Raw genomic sequence first — 15,780 nt, forward strand, 5'->3', positions numbered from 1 at the left:
CAAACCCCTTGCTGCAGTCCAATAAAGCAGGCTGCTTTCCTGGGAAGCACGGCCAGCATTTCAGGTGGGCTGATGTGAATCTGATGGGACCATGCTGTCAATCACAGAGCTAAGCAAAGCAGGTATTACAGGCAAACTCTTTGGGGTGCTGCAATTCAGGAAAATCTCAGGAGTTATTGGAGGAGACCCAGGAATGGAGTAGTTTGCTCTGTGCAGCTTGAGGCAAGCCAGGAAGCCTCTTCTCCAGTGCCCCTCTTCTGCAAAACAGGGGTCAGCCCAAGCATCCCCCTTTCAGACAGAACTGCATTCAGCAGCTCCACACCCCCACAGCCCTGCACAGGCACGCATTTTCCGCTCCACGACATCCCACGCATCCCTCCCAGCCTGCAAACATCTCTGACAAACCCTGGGCTGCTCCCAGCAGCTGGCTCCATGTTCCAGGGAACACGCTCAATAAGAGCAAAAAGTCTGGAGACACTCTCCACACTCAGATAACTAAAGAAATTAACCTTATTTTAGAATAATCTTCAAATCTGATGCACAACTTCTTGTCCCCACAGCTTTTGGGCAGGAACATGCTTCTAGCATGAAATGTGCAAGCACTCTCCAAAGGCAGCAAGCAGAGAGGACATGTACTAACCGCATATGCTAATGCCTGACACTAACCACTTCAGCAAGTGGTTGGGCAGCATCAGGCTTCTCTCAGTTCTCCCATTAGTAGTGTAAGACTCCTTGCTTGTGGATGCCTCCGTGTCCCTGCTCTGGGTGAGTTTTGTCTCCCCAACACAAAGAGCAAAAGAATATAAGTTTAATTATGTTTCCAAGGTCCTCCTCTGTCCAAATCAGACCCCAGAGACCTTTCTGGACATGATACTGGAGTGACTAGGGGAGCTCGCAAGGACAAAAGGAGCAGAGCTCTGATGATTTGTGTTTTCAAGGTGACACACTGAACTTCCCATCTGTTTCACTTCTGCAGCAACACTGGCAGCGCTGTCCTTGTCTGAATGTCTTTCGCCTCTGCCCAGGGAATCTCAGTTGAGATAGTGTTCTTTTTATAATACAAACTCGCTGTTAAAAACCATCACCATGTCCTGTGCTTGTGCCAGGAGCCTTCAAACAAGACATGCTTTACATGGTGCTCTTGTCGATTGCAAACTCCCCAATCATGGCTTGCTCACCCTTGGAGTCTCTGCAGACTGGAACTGGACAGGGCTTTCGAAACCAAGTACTGGCCTCTGAGATCTCTACCTGCCTGTTCCCACACACCTCTGCTCATGCCTGCTCCCATGCATATGCAAGCAGGGACATCTAAAAAGCAGGCTTTTATACTCATGACAGCCAACCACACCAGACTGTTTCCCCTCAAACCCTTTCTTCTGAGCTGTTCCCCCTTGTACCACCACTTCCTGTCCTTCAGTGATGTTATCTCCTCACATGCAACCCCAAGATGGCTGCTGATTGCCATGGTGCCTGTTCTTTTCATGGGAACATAGCCTGGCACACAGAGTCTCTCACTGTGAGCCCCAGGGGCATGTGACCTAGATGTGTGTGTTTTAGCATCTGATTAACAGTCATTACCCAAAGGATCAAGGAAAGTCCTTGAGTCGAGACATGACATCAGCCAGACTCTGGCTTATAGAAGCACAGTCTGTCTGCACTGTCCCTGACAAGGTTATTACTGAAAAGGCAGACGCACGGACACAGGATGCTATATGCAGATGGGGCAGAATTAATTAGAGGGGAAGATACTGAACACTACAATTAAGTATCATGCGAGGCACACAGGGGAGGAGCTGCCTCCTTTTAGTTTGATTTTTCACCACTCTCAGGACAGGACATGGCCTGGGTGGAAAGTTATGTGTAAGCACCTTCTGATGAAAACAAAGATGCAGCCCAGTTACCATGATCTCTGGAAAATGCCTGGGCTGCTTGCAGAGCAAAGTCACACTTGTCCAAAGTCTTGTTTTCATGTCAAACCTTACTGCTAAATGCTTAAATGCTCCCAACAATGTTGGACTTGAAGCAACTTTGTGCTGGAAGAAGAAAGCAGGTGGGGGAAGAGAAGAGGTGGGGACAGAAGTACATAGGATAACTGGGAGAGAATACTTAGCACTTCAGGCAGGTGCTCTTGTTTATTTGTCCTTTAAGCTCATGGGGTGTTTGACGAGACAAAAAGAAATTTCCTTTGAAAGGGCTAGAAGACAGACCTTCTCACTGCATACAATTAACTTCCCCAAGATTGCTCCTCCAGGACAGCTTGGCAAGATTCAGATGAGAAGCTGGAATTTCTTTAATTGCACTTCCCATTCCTATGCCACCCACTGCGATTAAAATGAAACACTGGGATGGGCAGTCTAATACTGCCGGGGACTGGTAGAGCAGCTGCTGCAGCTCCCCTGTACCAGGCAAAGGAAGGTAGGAGGTCCCATGAATCCCCCAAGGTGTCCAGTCCTAAACGCTCCTAGGGAGGGGTGCCTGGGATGGTCAGCTTGTCCCAACAGAGACATCTGCAAGTCTGTCGTTGCCTGGGAACATGATCTGTTCCTCCAGCTCTGACGTGCTCCTTGCCCCATCTCTCTGTCCTTACAAAACTCACTGTCCTGTGCTGGATTCCCATGAGGCTGCCTGCAAGGCTCCTGCTCAGTTCAGGAGCTGGACACTGCAGCCTCACCGCCTCCTCCCTGCGATGGAGATGCAGGAACGAGAGAAGTATCCTGTTGCAGCAGCAGGGAAATAGCCCTCAGGTGAAGCAAAGGAGGGCAGGAAAGTCCTCCAACCGTGAAATGACATGAGTGCCTTCAACTGTCAGAGGCAAGTGGCTGTGTGGTTTTGAAGTATTAGAGCATGCATCCTCCTAGGCTTAGGGCTCGCCAGCTGGGCCTGTCTCTGTGCCTCCAATCTGGTACCTCATAAAGAAGGGACCACCACTGGCATCACCACTGGCTTTGCCAGACCCCAGTACAGCCTACTGCTGCTGCTGGCTCACCAGATGGATTAGGGGGTGGCAAAGTCAACACTGCCTCTGAGATTTAGGGTCTGATTCTTATTTACATCCAGTCCCTATCTGGGGGGACTGAGGGTTTTGGAGCAGTAGAGTAGTCCACAGTAGTCTGTAGACCTTTGTAAAGGTCTCAGCACCTTTCCCTGTCTGCTCAGGGACTGAACAGGCCACATCTGCTGCCCAGTTCCTTTTGCTGTTTTTTCATCTTTCCAGGCTTTCTTGGGTTTTACCTCTTTTCCCTTGGCTCCCTGCTCTAGTCTTCTTTCCTCCTCCTCCTCTCCATGCCCCTCTCCACACCCTCTTTGGTCTGTAGCTCACCACTCTGCTTCTCTGCCTCAGCAAGAAAGGCATTACCGCCTTGCCCATGCCCCTCCTCAAACAGAAACAGCTTCAGTTGTAACAGCCCTATTCAAGCATCACATCATTTACAGAATCATAGAATTGTATAGGTTGGAAAAGACCTTTAAGATCATCAAGTCCAACTGTTAACCTAACACTACCACGTCCACCACTAAACCGTGTCCCTAAGCACCACATCTACATGGCTTTTAAATACCTCCAGGGATGGTGACTCCACCACTTCCCTGGGCAGCCTGTTCCAATGCTTGACAACCCTTTCAGTGAAGAAATTTTTCCTACTATCCAATCTAAACCTCCCCTGGTGCAACTTGAGGCCATTTCCTCTTGTCCTATCACTTGTTACTTGGGAGAAGTGACCGACCTCCACCTCACTACAACCTCCTTTTAGGTAGTTGTAGAGAGTGGTAAGGTCTCCCCTGAGCCTCCTTTTGTCCAGGCTGAACAGCAAAGTTCCCTCAGCCGCTCCTCATAAGACTTCTTCTCCAGACCCTTCACCAGCTTTGTTGCTCTTCTCTGGACACATTCCAGCACCTCAATGTCTCTCTTGTAGTGAGGGGCCCAAAACTGAACACAGTATTCGAGGTGCAGCCTCACCAGTGCCGAGTACAGGGGCATGATCACTTCCCTACTCCTGCTGGGTACACTATTTCTGATACAAGCCAGAAGGCTATTTGCCTTCATTTCCCACCCCCTTCCCACCTTCTTATAGGACTTTGCTTTGTCTAGTAAGGCCATATGGTCTCCAGGGCAGGGACTGTCTCTCTCTATGGACTGAAAGGTGTCTAGTGATCTCAGCTGGATGCCGATTGTCATGCAAAGAGAACAGACTAAGTCCCTCCCACTGCAGTCTTAGTGATGAAGAAATTGCTACAGAAGCTGTGCTTTTAGGTCAAGACAGGAAGGAAAGGGTGGCAGAGACAGGGAGCCATAGGAGCTCTGCTTTCTGTGTGAATCAGAGCCAGAAGCATCCTTCCAGTGCAGGAATTGCATGGCATGGCACAGCAGCATGGAAAACCAGAGGGGATAAGAGTGGGCAAACAATGTCAGGCAGTGTCCCTCTGTCCCAACAGCCTCCTACAGTGGCCAGTCACAGGAGCTTAGGGACAGAGTACAAGGAGCAGGAAAATCACTACAGCCTTCTAAATATGCCCTTCTCTGTGAGAACCATTTGCTTCCAACAAGCACTGAGGTCTGTCAAACCACCTTCACGGGCAGCATGTTGATAGGATGGAGAAGCCAGCAGAGCCCAGAACTGGCACTGAAGAAGTGGTGCTCACCACCAGCCATGGGAGCCGCGCTGCGCCCGGGAGATGAATCACAGGCTGCGGTGGGCTAACGGGCTGCCCCACACAAGGAGTCATGACACAGCACAAAGCATCACGAGGAAACTGGCCCAATGAGGGTAGGCAGTACGGTTCAGCTCTCCAAGAACCAGTGAGCCAGGGTAGCATCTAAGAGAGAGGCCTACCTCCCAAACCCTGATGCTACTCTTTCCTCCTCCCACCAAAATGGGTCTGGGAAAGCACAGTGCACCCATGTCCCTGGGATGCCATCCATTGTACGGAAATGCCTGTGCTGGCCAGGAGGAAAACCACTGTTTGCCTGTATAACTCCCTTTCTAATCCTCATCCTCAAGGAAAAAAGCACAGTCAAAAAATCTGAGAAAGTTCTGCTTTCACAGAAGTGGAGGGTTTTGTGCCCTCTGCAGAAATTCTCACTCCTGACACTGTTCTCTCCTGGCCCCGATGAAGGAGGAGGTGGGGACAGTGTACTCTGCTCCACTGACTCTTTCAAGGAAACCTGTTTCATGTTGTCTCTCATGCCCCCTTGCTGTGCTTGCCAGCTTTCTCTTCCTCCCCTGCCAGTTCCTTGATTTATCTCCTTCTCCCTGCTTAATTTTGGTTTTCCTTTTGCAGTTCTTCTTTTCAAGCCACCACAAAATCACAGCCCAGCCCTAATGAGATTTCAAGGGAGCACCAGGCTCAGGAAAGCAGCTGAGAGAAATGAATCAGGTTACAGAGAAAGAACAATTTCTGTGTTTCCTGTTGGGTATTCAAAGGGCAAAGCAAGCTGGACTGCAGTTGCGGAACGGACACCAGGCCAGCTGATTCTCCTTTCCAGGCATACATCTGCACTTCAGGCCAAGTGTGGTGGTCATTTGGAAGCCACGACACCAGCCACAGGGCAAGCAGGACCTGAAGAGCTCTGCTGCTCTGGGCTGCTCTCTTCCCATGGCACCTGGTGGCTGCAAAAGTCTCTCCTCAGAAACTGGAGGCCAGTATTCCCAGTCCTTTTTTCTAGCTCCCAACTGTTTTGTAGAGACCCAGCCTACTGCAGATGCCACCTTTAAAATTCAACCACTCTACCTTCCCCAGCTCCCCTAGATGGCTTTAGGACATCTTTGGGGAGTAGTGAAAAAGATGAAGGCTCAGGTTTTCTACACAGATGTGTAATGAATGCACTGGCAGAGCTTGTATATCCCAGAATCATACATACAAAGAAACCAAACAATTTTGGCTCTTGAGCTTAGCCCAAAGTTCCCAGGAGCTGGACAGCCCATTCTCTGATGCTCCTTACCAAATCCCAGCACCTGCCTTTGGCTTTTTGTGATAGCACCAACACTGAGGTATTTTCATCTCCCCTCTTGCTGATCCAGTGAGAGAGGACCAGCATCTAAGTGGCCCCCAACCTCACTGCTGCAGAACTAGACTGAAGCCTGCAGCCAACTCCACAGGAAGCTGCATGCAGAACTCGCATCCGAACAGCTGTGAGCAGCAGGAAGGGATCTTGGCTTCATGCAATGGCTCACTCCTCCCTTGCAGTGCAAACTGGGTGCCCAACATCCCCATTCCCAGTGCTCCTTCCATCCCCCACCTTCTCTGCAGAGACCCTTCCTCCCCAAGCCTCCTGGTGAGATTTACTCTGCAAATCCCTCTGGCACACTGCTCCAAGCCATGTCACCACTGTGGCTCTTTGTTGTGCCAGGAGGAACGAGGGTCCATCGTGCCTCCTCACGAAGTGCAGATTCACCTGACAAACTAAGGCTGCAAGTTCTGGACAGGTCTGTCAGTCCACCACTGCCAGATCATGAAAGGAAATGGTTGTCTTGAATATTACGGTTCTCTTTGCCTTCAGCTTTTCTCTTCTCCTTGAAAAGATTTGCTCCTTGCAAATGAAGAGAAGATCATCTTAACGTCACCCTCCTACCTCCCTGTGGCTGTAGGAACAACCAACCTAACTCCCACAAATTTTTCCCACTTCTCTACCCCACTGCTCCGCTTCCCCTCCTTGTCCTTACTACATTACTAAGGTGGCTTTGGGTGTCTGTGGAGGAGAATGACAGACCAAGGGACACAAGTCTGGTGTAGGAGGTGTAACAGGTACACTGGCAAAGCTGGAGGGAAAGAGAAGCAGATTGGGGGGAATGTCAGAAACAAGACTTACAACATTTGCAAAGTCCCTGCTCTGACCTTCCCTGTTCCCCAGCTACATGAAGACAAGGTGTTCCCCCAGCCACACTCCTAAGTGTTTTGGTTCACACATCCCACGTGCATCTGTGTGCGGGTTAGCCATTATCACTGCCCGCAATCCTCCTGTTGAGCAAAGCTGATCAGATGGCTAGAGCCATTCCCAGCTAACTGCAGGTCAGAGAACAACCACAGAAATCCTCAACAGCAAAGCCCTCTGGATGGATGAAGACGGACCCTCCCACGAAGATGGACAAGCAAGGCTTATACCAGGGCCCCCAGCTACCATCAGCTCCATGCTACCAGCACACAGCAAGCCCAAGATCCCTGACCAGACTTATTCTCCCACCCACACTGCCCCATACAGGCAGCATGATTTCTCTGGGGCTTTGAGGAGCTGTTGCACTGGGAATTGGTAGGGCCAGTCTCAGCAGCACTGGTGTGAAATGGCTGCACCATCAGCAAACCCACAGCAGGGAAGGATGGGCTGCTGCCGACCAGCGTGAGGCATCGCAACAGATGACTGTGAAGATCTACCCGCCCACCCACTTGCTGACCCTAACACAGATCTCCTACCAGCACAAAAGACACCAAGCTGAAGACACAGAGGCATGAAGAAAGTGCCTGGAGGCACGGAGGAGATGCGAGGGGTTGCAGGGAGGAGAAGCAAAGCGCTGCCTCAGCCCAGCCAGCCCCGGTGCCACGAGGAGGCTCAGGCTGGCAGTATCACTGCTCCACTGCTGCTTGCTTGCAACTTGTATCATGGGCAATTAAACCCTTCCTGTGCTTGGAGATGGGATGTGATAGTCCAAATATTCAGCCTTTAACATCAAGGCATGAAGAGGTCCTTGAAGTATATTGCCTCTGGTCACCCACAACCACTGAATCCTGAGAAATGGTCTCCATTTTATAACACATTTATAGCAGGCAGATTTCACATCAGCCTTTTAGGGAAGATGGTAGGACTGCTTCATCTGGGGATGCAGGAAATAAATAGAACCAATTTTTACTGAAAAATATGAAGTTTTGTTGAAAAGAAATTAAAATTGTCAAAATCTAAAATTAATTACCTCAACCTCATCATTTCATTCAGAAACTTTTTTCCTTCAGTAAGCTAACAAAATATTTTGCTTTACCCTTATCTATTTGATTCACTTCATTTTGACTTTTATTTTCAAATACTCATTTTCATGCTTTACTTATAGGACAAAATTTATCACCGTATGAAAAGCAAATCAAAACAATCTGATGATACTAAATGTAAATGTTTTGATTGTCCCTAAACCCATTTTACCTCAGAAATGCTTAAGAATTTTGGCTGTCCCAAGTGGGAGGGGAGAGCGAGACCCCCTCCCCTACAATGCTGGCTGTTTGCCCTAGACCAGAAACCCTGGCCTCTGACCAGCTCTTTGACTTGGCTCTCACACACCTGAAATATCCAGACCTCTCCTGTGGAGAGATCTAAAGCCTTCAGTTCAGATAAATCAACTCTGCCTTAAAAATAATTCAACCCATCAAGTGACAACTATTGGTACAGCTCAGAGCCTCTCTCTTTCAAATTTGACACAATAGTGCTTTCCCTTTGACTTGAAAGAATCAATTTAATGAGGTTCAGAGCACAGATCAGTACCCAAATCAAACACATGCTTCCTGGCCTGTCCACGCACACACGTTTCCGTACGGAGAAGCAGGGCCATGGGGGAGCCACAGAGCAACTCCATTAGCTAACGCGCTTGTGATGGAGACGGCTGCATCTGCACTTTTCTTTGCAAGATGCAGCTGCATACGGCAGCTCTGAGCCTCAGCCCACATCTCCCAGGCACATCCCTACCAGTGTGTGATGGGCAAGGTTGCATTCCCACTGCCCAGTGACTGCAGCCGTGTCCATGCCTGTGCATCATGGCAAACCCTCTTTTACTGCCCTGCCAGAAGGCAAAGCTCCTACCAAACCGAGAGAGAGCTGCTAGCTGCCAGGGTTTCCAGGGCAGGGGACATCCCTCCAGCCTGATCCAGGCCCCAGTAAGGAGAGTCTCCTGGTCACTGGAAAACTGTCATCATGGTCTATTAACAAGCAGAAACCCAGTTGCTAGCAGAGACCTCTGGAAAGGGAGACCAGGAGCAGTTGCTGTGGTCACGAGCTGTGTTAAAAAGGTTTTCTGTGAGTAAGAGTGAGGAATTATGAGTTACAACGCTCTCAGGTCAGGCACGGTGAGCACACCAGCTGCTTGGAAAGTGCCTACAGTAAGCATCCTTCCTGGGCTGCCTACAAGGGTTCAGGGCAAAAAACCCCTTTGCATTCAGCCTGGCTGAAGAAATGTGAGTTTTCTCCAAAGGCTGGCATGGGATGAATGTGGGATTGAGCCATTCCTGCCAGCAGAAGGCCGGAAATTGGATTCATGAAGGAATTTACCAGAGCCGCTTACTTAACTATGAACGTTGATTTTTTCCACGTTGCCCAAGGGCCAGAGGCCGCCTGAGCTGTGGGCTGTGCGGAGGCATCTGTGTGCCAGGACTGACACTGCAGTTTAAGAACCTGACTGAGTACAGCCACATTCCCCATTTAGTGTTGGACTGGAGAGAGCACAAATGTTAATTAACTTTAGGGCTTTGCTCTCCAGAAATGCCTCTGAAGAAAAGCGCTTTTCCCTCCAGGAGGCTACTGTCCTGATTTTCATATTTTATTTAGCTCCAAATTTTAGAGGCAAACCCCCTGCTTTTTGTTCAGTTTCCCTGATAACAGACTCCTTGTGTTTTCTGCACAATAAACAGCCTATAAATAAAATACCAACATGGATGTCACATAGAAAATAACTAGAGGGGATTAGTGTATGTTCTGGATAATAAAAGGAGCTGGTTGCATTATTCGTAGTGAATAAATCAGTCCTTTTCCGGTTTGGGAGCAGACCCTGAAACTTGTGGAAGCTCTTGGGATACGTTCAGGATGGGAGTAACTCATTTATTTCAGTAGACCTTCTGTTGCGGTTCATGATTTGTCCCGCAAGTCACATGTGATTGGTGCTATTCCTCAGTGGCCTCACGATTTTTTTTTTCTTAAGGTAATGACAAACGATGACTACAGGACGGCCACTTCCCTCCTCCGTGTACCTGATCTCACCCCCACACAAACACAAGCAGCTACGTGAGGAACAGTCGCTCTCCTAGCACTTGGACACACAGGAATGGGCTCAGGTGACCATTCCTGAACATCAAGGAACCAAGAGGTACGAGCACTCTCCAAGCAAATGAGTATTTGTGAAGATGTATAAATGCACCACCAGCTCTGGCGGTGCTGAGCCATCACTCAGGCATGGAAACTAATGGCCAGAAAAAGCACTGGGGCCCTTAGTGAGCAATACCCATTTCCCAACATTTTAAATTTCTACGATATACATCTTTATTAGGGATCAAAACCCGACCTAGCTCATTACACAACTGCACATCCTGTGTGACTTCACTAGATTTATGCTGATGTCTGACTCTCGCTGCACACTGGGCAGGCCAAGAAGAGCGTGCAGTCCTTGGCAGAGCATTGCAGCATGCTTCAGGCATTGCAATACACCCTAGAATTGGGTGCATCTGGGCTATTGCCTCCTAGACAGATGATTTGTGAAGCATTTTTAAGTCCTTTCAGTTGAGAAGTGCTGTGCAACTGCTGGAGTCTATTATTATCAGGGAAGAAGGGGGACGGTAACAAATTTCCTTTACCTATAGGCTTATCTTGTGCTCCAGAGCAACACATTCAAGCATCTTAAAAAGTGTGCCATTTTAATTTCATTTCGTTCCTACTTATTCCAAAGCAGCCAAAGCTAAGCATAATCAAGACTTAAGCGTTCCTCAGAGCCAGACAATTATTACTGGTCTCGGTTTCCCCGTCTATTAAGAAGAAACAAAGATATTAACCCAAGCCTTGCAGTGGGACACCAGGGCTGTAACCCAAGGCTTCCCACTGCGGCTCCCACACTAACTGCCTTCCAACCAAGCACAGCCACAGTTCCTCAGGATGCAGCTCTGCTTCCGTGCGGAGATGCCTCAAACTGCCTAAGGGCTCTCTGCAAGGGTGGCTTAGCCCCATACAGCTTTTGTAGAGCCTAGCTCCTCTCTTGGGGATCTTTGCCCCTGCTGCTGGAATAGCTCAGCCGTTCAGAACAGCTGCCGGCTTGCTGTACACTCTGATAATGTGGCATCGATGGGGATTTTACTCAAAGAACCGTGATTCAGCAGCTCGGCCACCCGCAGCTCTGAGGCAGGAGGGACCAATCCTTGGAAGAGGGTGGTGCGGATAGCCAATGCCTCCCTGCCCTGCTAAGCCATCCCTGCACAGAAAGCACCCATGAGCAAAGACGAAGCGCCCCAGGTCCCCAGGCTGGCTTTGTCACAGCAGCCCCTTCCTCACCGCTACTTCTTGTCAGCTTTAACTTTGAAAGCCAAACCTCCCTCCCTGGCTCCTCAGGATTTACATGAAAGCAGTCAGTGGGGAGTTCTCTTCATTCATGCTGGGCTTATACTTCTAAATTATAAAGTGTGTCAAATGAGGATTTAATTTATATTTAACAAGACAACGTTTGTAAATTAATTATTCATCAGCTGATAATGAATAAACATTTCCCCCTTGCCTCCCTCCCCCTTTTTCACAGTGTTTTCACAAATGCACCATACGTGCAAATCTATTAAATCTATTCTGCAGTACTCCAGACGTGGGAAAATATGTTCTTCATCCTCAATTTTGTTAGTGTGTTGCATGGTAACTAATGCAGCCAGGCACAGAATTGTGAATTTAATAGGGCACAGCATCTTCTTCCTAAAGAGGGAAGGGGGGAATATTCAACACGTGTATTTGGACATATCAGCCTCTTTGGGTTCCAGTCCCCTGCTCACAGGCAGAGCTAAGAAAATAATTTGCTGTAATAATGGAGGCAGGAGCTTAGCCCTACCCCCTGGAAATCACAGGCACTTCAGAGGCAGCAGAATCTGGTCCCTGGTGAGCGATGGAGACCAGTTTTGCTCTTTCCATCTTCATTATCATTAAGTAATGAGATTGAGGTGGCGCACAATCCTAGCAGCAGAACTGTCATCAAGTTTTGCTACAGAATTTGGCACACAAGGGCATCTCCTTGCACATACCAAAGAGAGGAGTCTCCAGCATCTAAACTAGCTGTGGCTGCACCACCTCTGATCCCAGACACCTGAAGCAGGTAACCAAGGCAAGGTCCCTGGATGAGTGGCATGTCTCCATTCACTTCGGCCATAAGGCTACCACAGTGTTTGGGCTATGTTCTGTGTGTTCAACTCCTCGAGCCTCATTCTTGGTTTTGTGCAAGAAAGGAAGAAAAGAACGTTCAGCTCTGACCTCTGGGAAGAATCTTAGAAGCTCTGGGCAGGACTTGCTCTATCCCCAAGCTCAGAACAGAAGCACTTTTTCCGCTCCCACCCATGCTGGCTCTCATGGACACTTCACAGACATCCTCAACACTGAAAGACGCTCAGCCCTAATAGTTGGCAACTGCTTTACTTCTACAGCATCATTTCCTGAGAGTTAAGCGTCCCTATAGGAAGGTGATCCAGAACTCTAGGTGCCCTTGACACCAGTTAAAGCTATAATCTATAGCAATAAAGCCATTACAAAACAAAACCAGGAGTAAATCCCTCCAGCAAACAACCAGTCAGCGAAAAATTTGAACCTGAAGTCTCCTCCATTGGTCCCTGCTGCTGCAGCCCTCCCTGACACCTCTTCCTGCAGACATGCTTGGAGAAGCAAGGTGGGTGTTTGCACCAGGCTCAGCTTAGTGATAAGCCAAGGACACCTAAACACTGTCCGTATTAATAGGAATCTAATTGGCCACCGAGATCCGCGACACTGCTTGGAAAGCTGTGGCACTGTGGGTGATAACTCATTTGGCTTGAGGCACTGCTGGCCGGCACCCAGCGGCAGCAGGCGGCTCTGGAAGGGCTTGTGGCCGAGCACACCCTTTCCCTGATGGTATAAATGCAGCTTCCCACCACCCTAAGAAGCACCAAGCACCCCAATCCCACCCGAAGACAACAGATTCATGGGGATGGGGAGGAAACCCCAGCCCATGCAGCGACTGGAGCAAACAGCTGTGGGACCTCACGGTCCCACTTTTCTGCACCCTTTTCCCTCTCAGCCCATCCTCTTTCAACCAAGCCCTGTCCCACTTCCTATCATTTAACCATCTCCTAGCTTTATTTCTGGTTACTGCCACATTTTGGCCCTTTCCCCAGGGGGAAGAGAATGTAAAATTTGCTCAACTACCTAAATGAAAAACAAGACTGCCACTCTGGTCTACAAAAGATACCAGGAAAGCACTTTACATTTCTTCCCCCTCCAAACCTGCCTGCCTTCTGCTGACTCCCGAATGTTAATGTTATTTATGACAAGTGATTGATGAGGGTGATGCAGAATTCACACCCAGCACAGGGCATTTTCAAATCACCTATTCATTTTTAAGGACCGGAATCTGTTTTGTATCCTGACATGATTTATCATTTAGAGGTTGAGCAGCGGCTACGCAGGGCCAGCTTCCAAGCCCTGACAGAGCATCACCAGGCTGAAGGCATCGGTGAGTAGTTAACACTTTGAGGGCTGTGCAGAAGATCACAGGACACCAGTATTCAAACTACATTGCTTAAGTTGGAGCCTTCTTTTCCACCAGCATGTCAGGCCATCCTATAGCCTTCAGCTTCAGATGCACAGACCAGGCTGGTCCAAGCTAATAGCCACAGTAATGCTGCTATATTTCTCAAAAGCAGAACTAGGTTTTTATCTTCTACATAGCCTGCCTATGTGAAGAAGAAATATTTACATAAGACCCTGTCATCGCAATGCACCTAAGAGATCAATGGGACATTTTCCCTCCAGTGGACTTTCCAGCCTACATGAGCCTCTGTATCTGTGGCAGAGAGAAATCTCACCATGGGCTCAGGAGAGATCTAGCTCCGAGTGCAATTCTGGTCCCCTTCCCTCAGAAATGTGCATTTCCTCAGGTTGCGTATGGGAAAAGGGAAAGATCAGGCACATGGGACAGGCCTGACACCTGGGAGAAAGCAGAGCTTCTCAGGTTGGGAGAAGCTATATAAAAAGGGACAAAGTGGGAATGACAGCAAAGACAATCTGTATCATATGTTTGATGCCAGCCTGCCAGTGGCTGGCACAACCCACAGAATGACTTAATTTGTTGCATCAGCATGGAAAAGCAAACAAACACAAAACAAGTGGGTGAAGCAGCCAAGTCCAGAGGTGACACTATGGCAGCTCTGTCACAGCCCTTTTCTCTTGCTGCAGGAGACACTAGAGCAGGATGCAGCCTCTCTCATGAGCAGGGGGACGTATTCAGAGTACAGATGCCAGAAAGCTACCACCCAAGGCTATGAGACCTGGGTCTAGCTGTCCTCAGTACCTTTAATATCAGCCCAGCATCTCAGGGAGGAAGGTTTTAAAGCTCAAGGGCATCACAGGTTCAAGCTTAGGAAGTTACCTAAGGGGACGGGGAAGGGGAGATGTCCATACAGAGTCTACCTGGGGAGTCATATGGAGGTGTCTTCAGATCACTGGTGACTGTTGGGACCCAGCAGGGACCCCTGGACTTGTAGGATCTGGGGACTTTGGAGAGACAGTGCAGCCAGTTGTGACTGATGCCACAAAATCCCTCAACTGTCTCTACACTGAGTGGTTTCCTCCCCTGCCTGAGCAGCTCCTTGCCATGCCATTCCCACAAACGGCAATACCTTCCCTCAGGCTGCAGATGAGTAGATTAGCCCTGTGGCAGCAGCTTCCCCAGCAGAGCCCTGCAGATATAGGCAATTCCAAGTGCCAGTGTTGCCTTCACACTCCTGGCTCACATGAAGTGCGCTGGGACCCCGTGGGATCATGTGCAGTCATGGAGCCCCGCTTCATGAAGTGTAAAAGCTTCTGCTGACTCTTAGAAAGAGCTAAACACATGGGCTGAGCTGCTCTAGGAATGGTCAGGGCTGTCTTCAGCAGCACTCTCCCATATGATTCTCTGGAGTCTGGTAAGGGTTGAATTCACACAACAGTTTTTCCCCTCAGTGGGGATGGCTGTTGTCACTGCCTTGCATCCTGTTTTCACAAAAATACTGGAGATGCTGAATATGCCTGAAGATCCTATACCTGCAGCCATATATGGTTGGTATTAGCCCAGTGGATCTAAAATACTGAAAGACTGGGATGAAGGTACGTACATTCTCATATAACCATCACCATGGCATAAGCTGTGTTTCTTAGGAAACCAGACTAGCAGCAGTGCTTGGTATCTCCATTTAGGAGAAGAGATAAACTCTGGATGCAAGACTGGATTTTATAGGCCACTCTCTACTGCTACCACCTGCATGGCTATGCAGTGCTCCTGCAACAGGGGGGAGAGCAGAGCTTCCAACAGGGGTGGGAAGGGGTAAAGTAAATGGATGAGAGGGAAGAGAAAGAATGAGGACACACACTGTGGCTTTGCGTGGTTTTCTTGGCATACCCATGGGCAGTGCAAAGCAGATTGGACAGCCACCTATGACATGACTCATATGCTCTTTGCATATGACTCTTATGCTCCAGGCACAGCAGTGGCCGGGGAGGTGAGTACACCCAGCCCCTACACCCTTCCCCCTGTACTGCTGCTCTTACGTCACTGTAGCTTCATGTCCACACACCCACATGGGATGGAGGAACTTGTGGTATCTGCTGGCAGCCCGGGATGACATCCGCATGGCTTGGGCTGTGGTTCTCCTCCTGGAGACTAGGCCCACAGAAACAATGAAAGGAAATTTTTCGCCTTGAGGCCGTCCCTGCTGGGCCTCCTGATAGTGCCCTCATCGTGCAAGTGAATGCCCAGCCAGGTACCCATTTGGTGGCTCATGAGCAGGTACTGCTTGGAGGCACACGCTCGGCAGTGGCCAGTCAAAAGGGCTGCTTCAAAATGGTTTTTG

General features: G+C 49.1%; 1 protein-coding gene across 1 annotated transcript in view; it reads right to left on the bottom strand.

Moving 5' to 3' along the window:
- LOC142415097 (gamma-aminobutyric acid receptor subunit gamma-4) overlaps positions 1 to 15,780 on the bottom strand; it is a 37,634-nt gene that overhangs the window by 15,288 nt on the left and 6,566 nt on the right. The window lies entirely within an intron of this gene.

This window comes from Mycteria americana, chromosome 10 (genome assembly GCF_035582795.1).
Source record: "Mycteria americana isolate JAX WOST 10 ecotype Jacksonville Zoo and Gardens chromosome 10, USCA_MyAme_1.0, whole genome shotgun sequence".
Lineage (NCBI taxonomy): Eukaryota > Metazoa > Chordata > Aves > Ciconiiformes > Ciconiidae > Mycteria > Mycteria americana.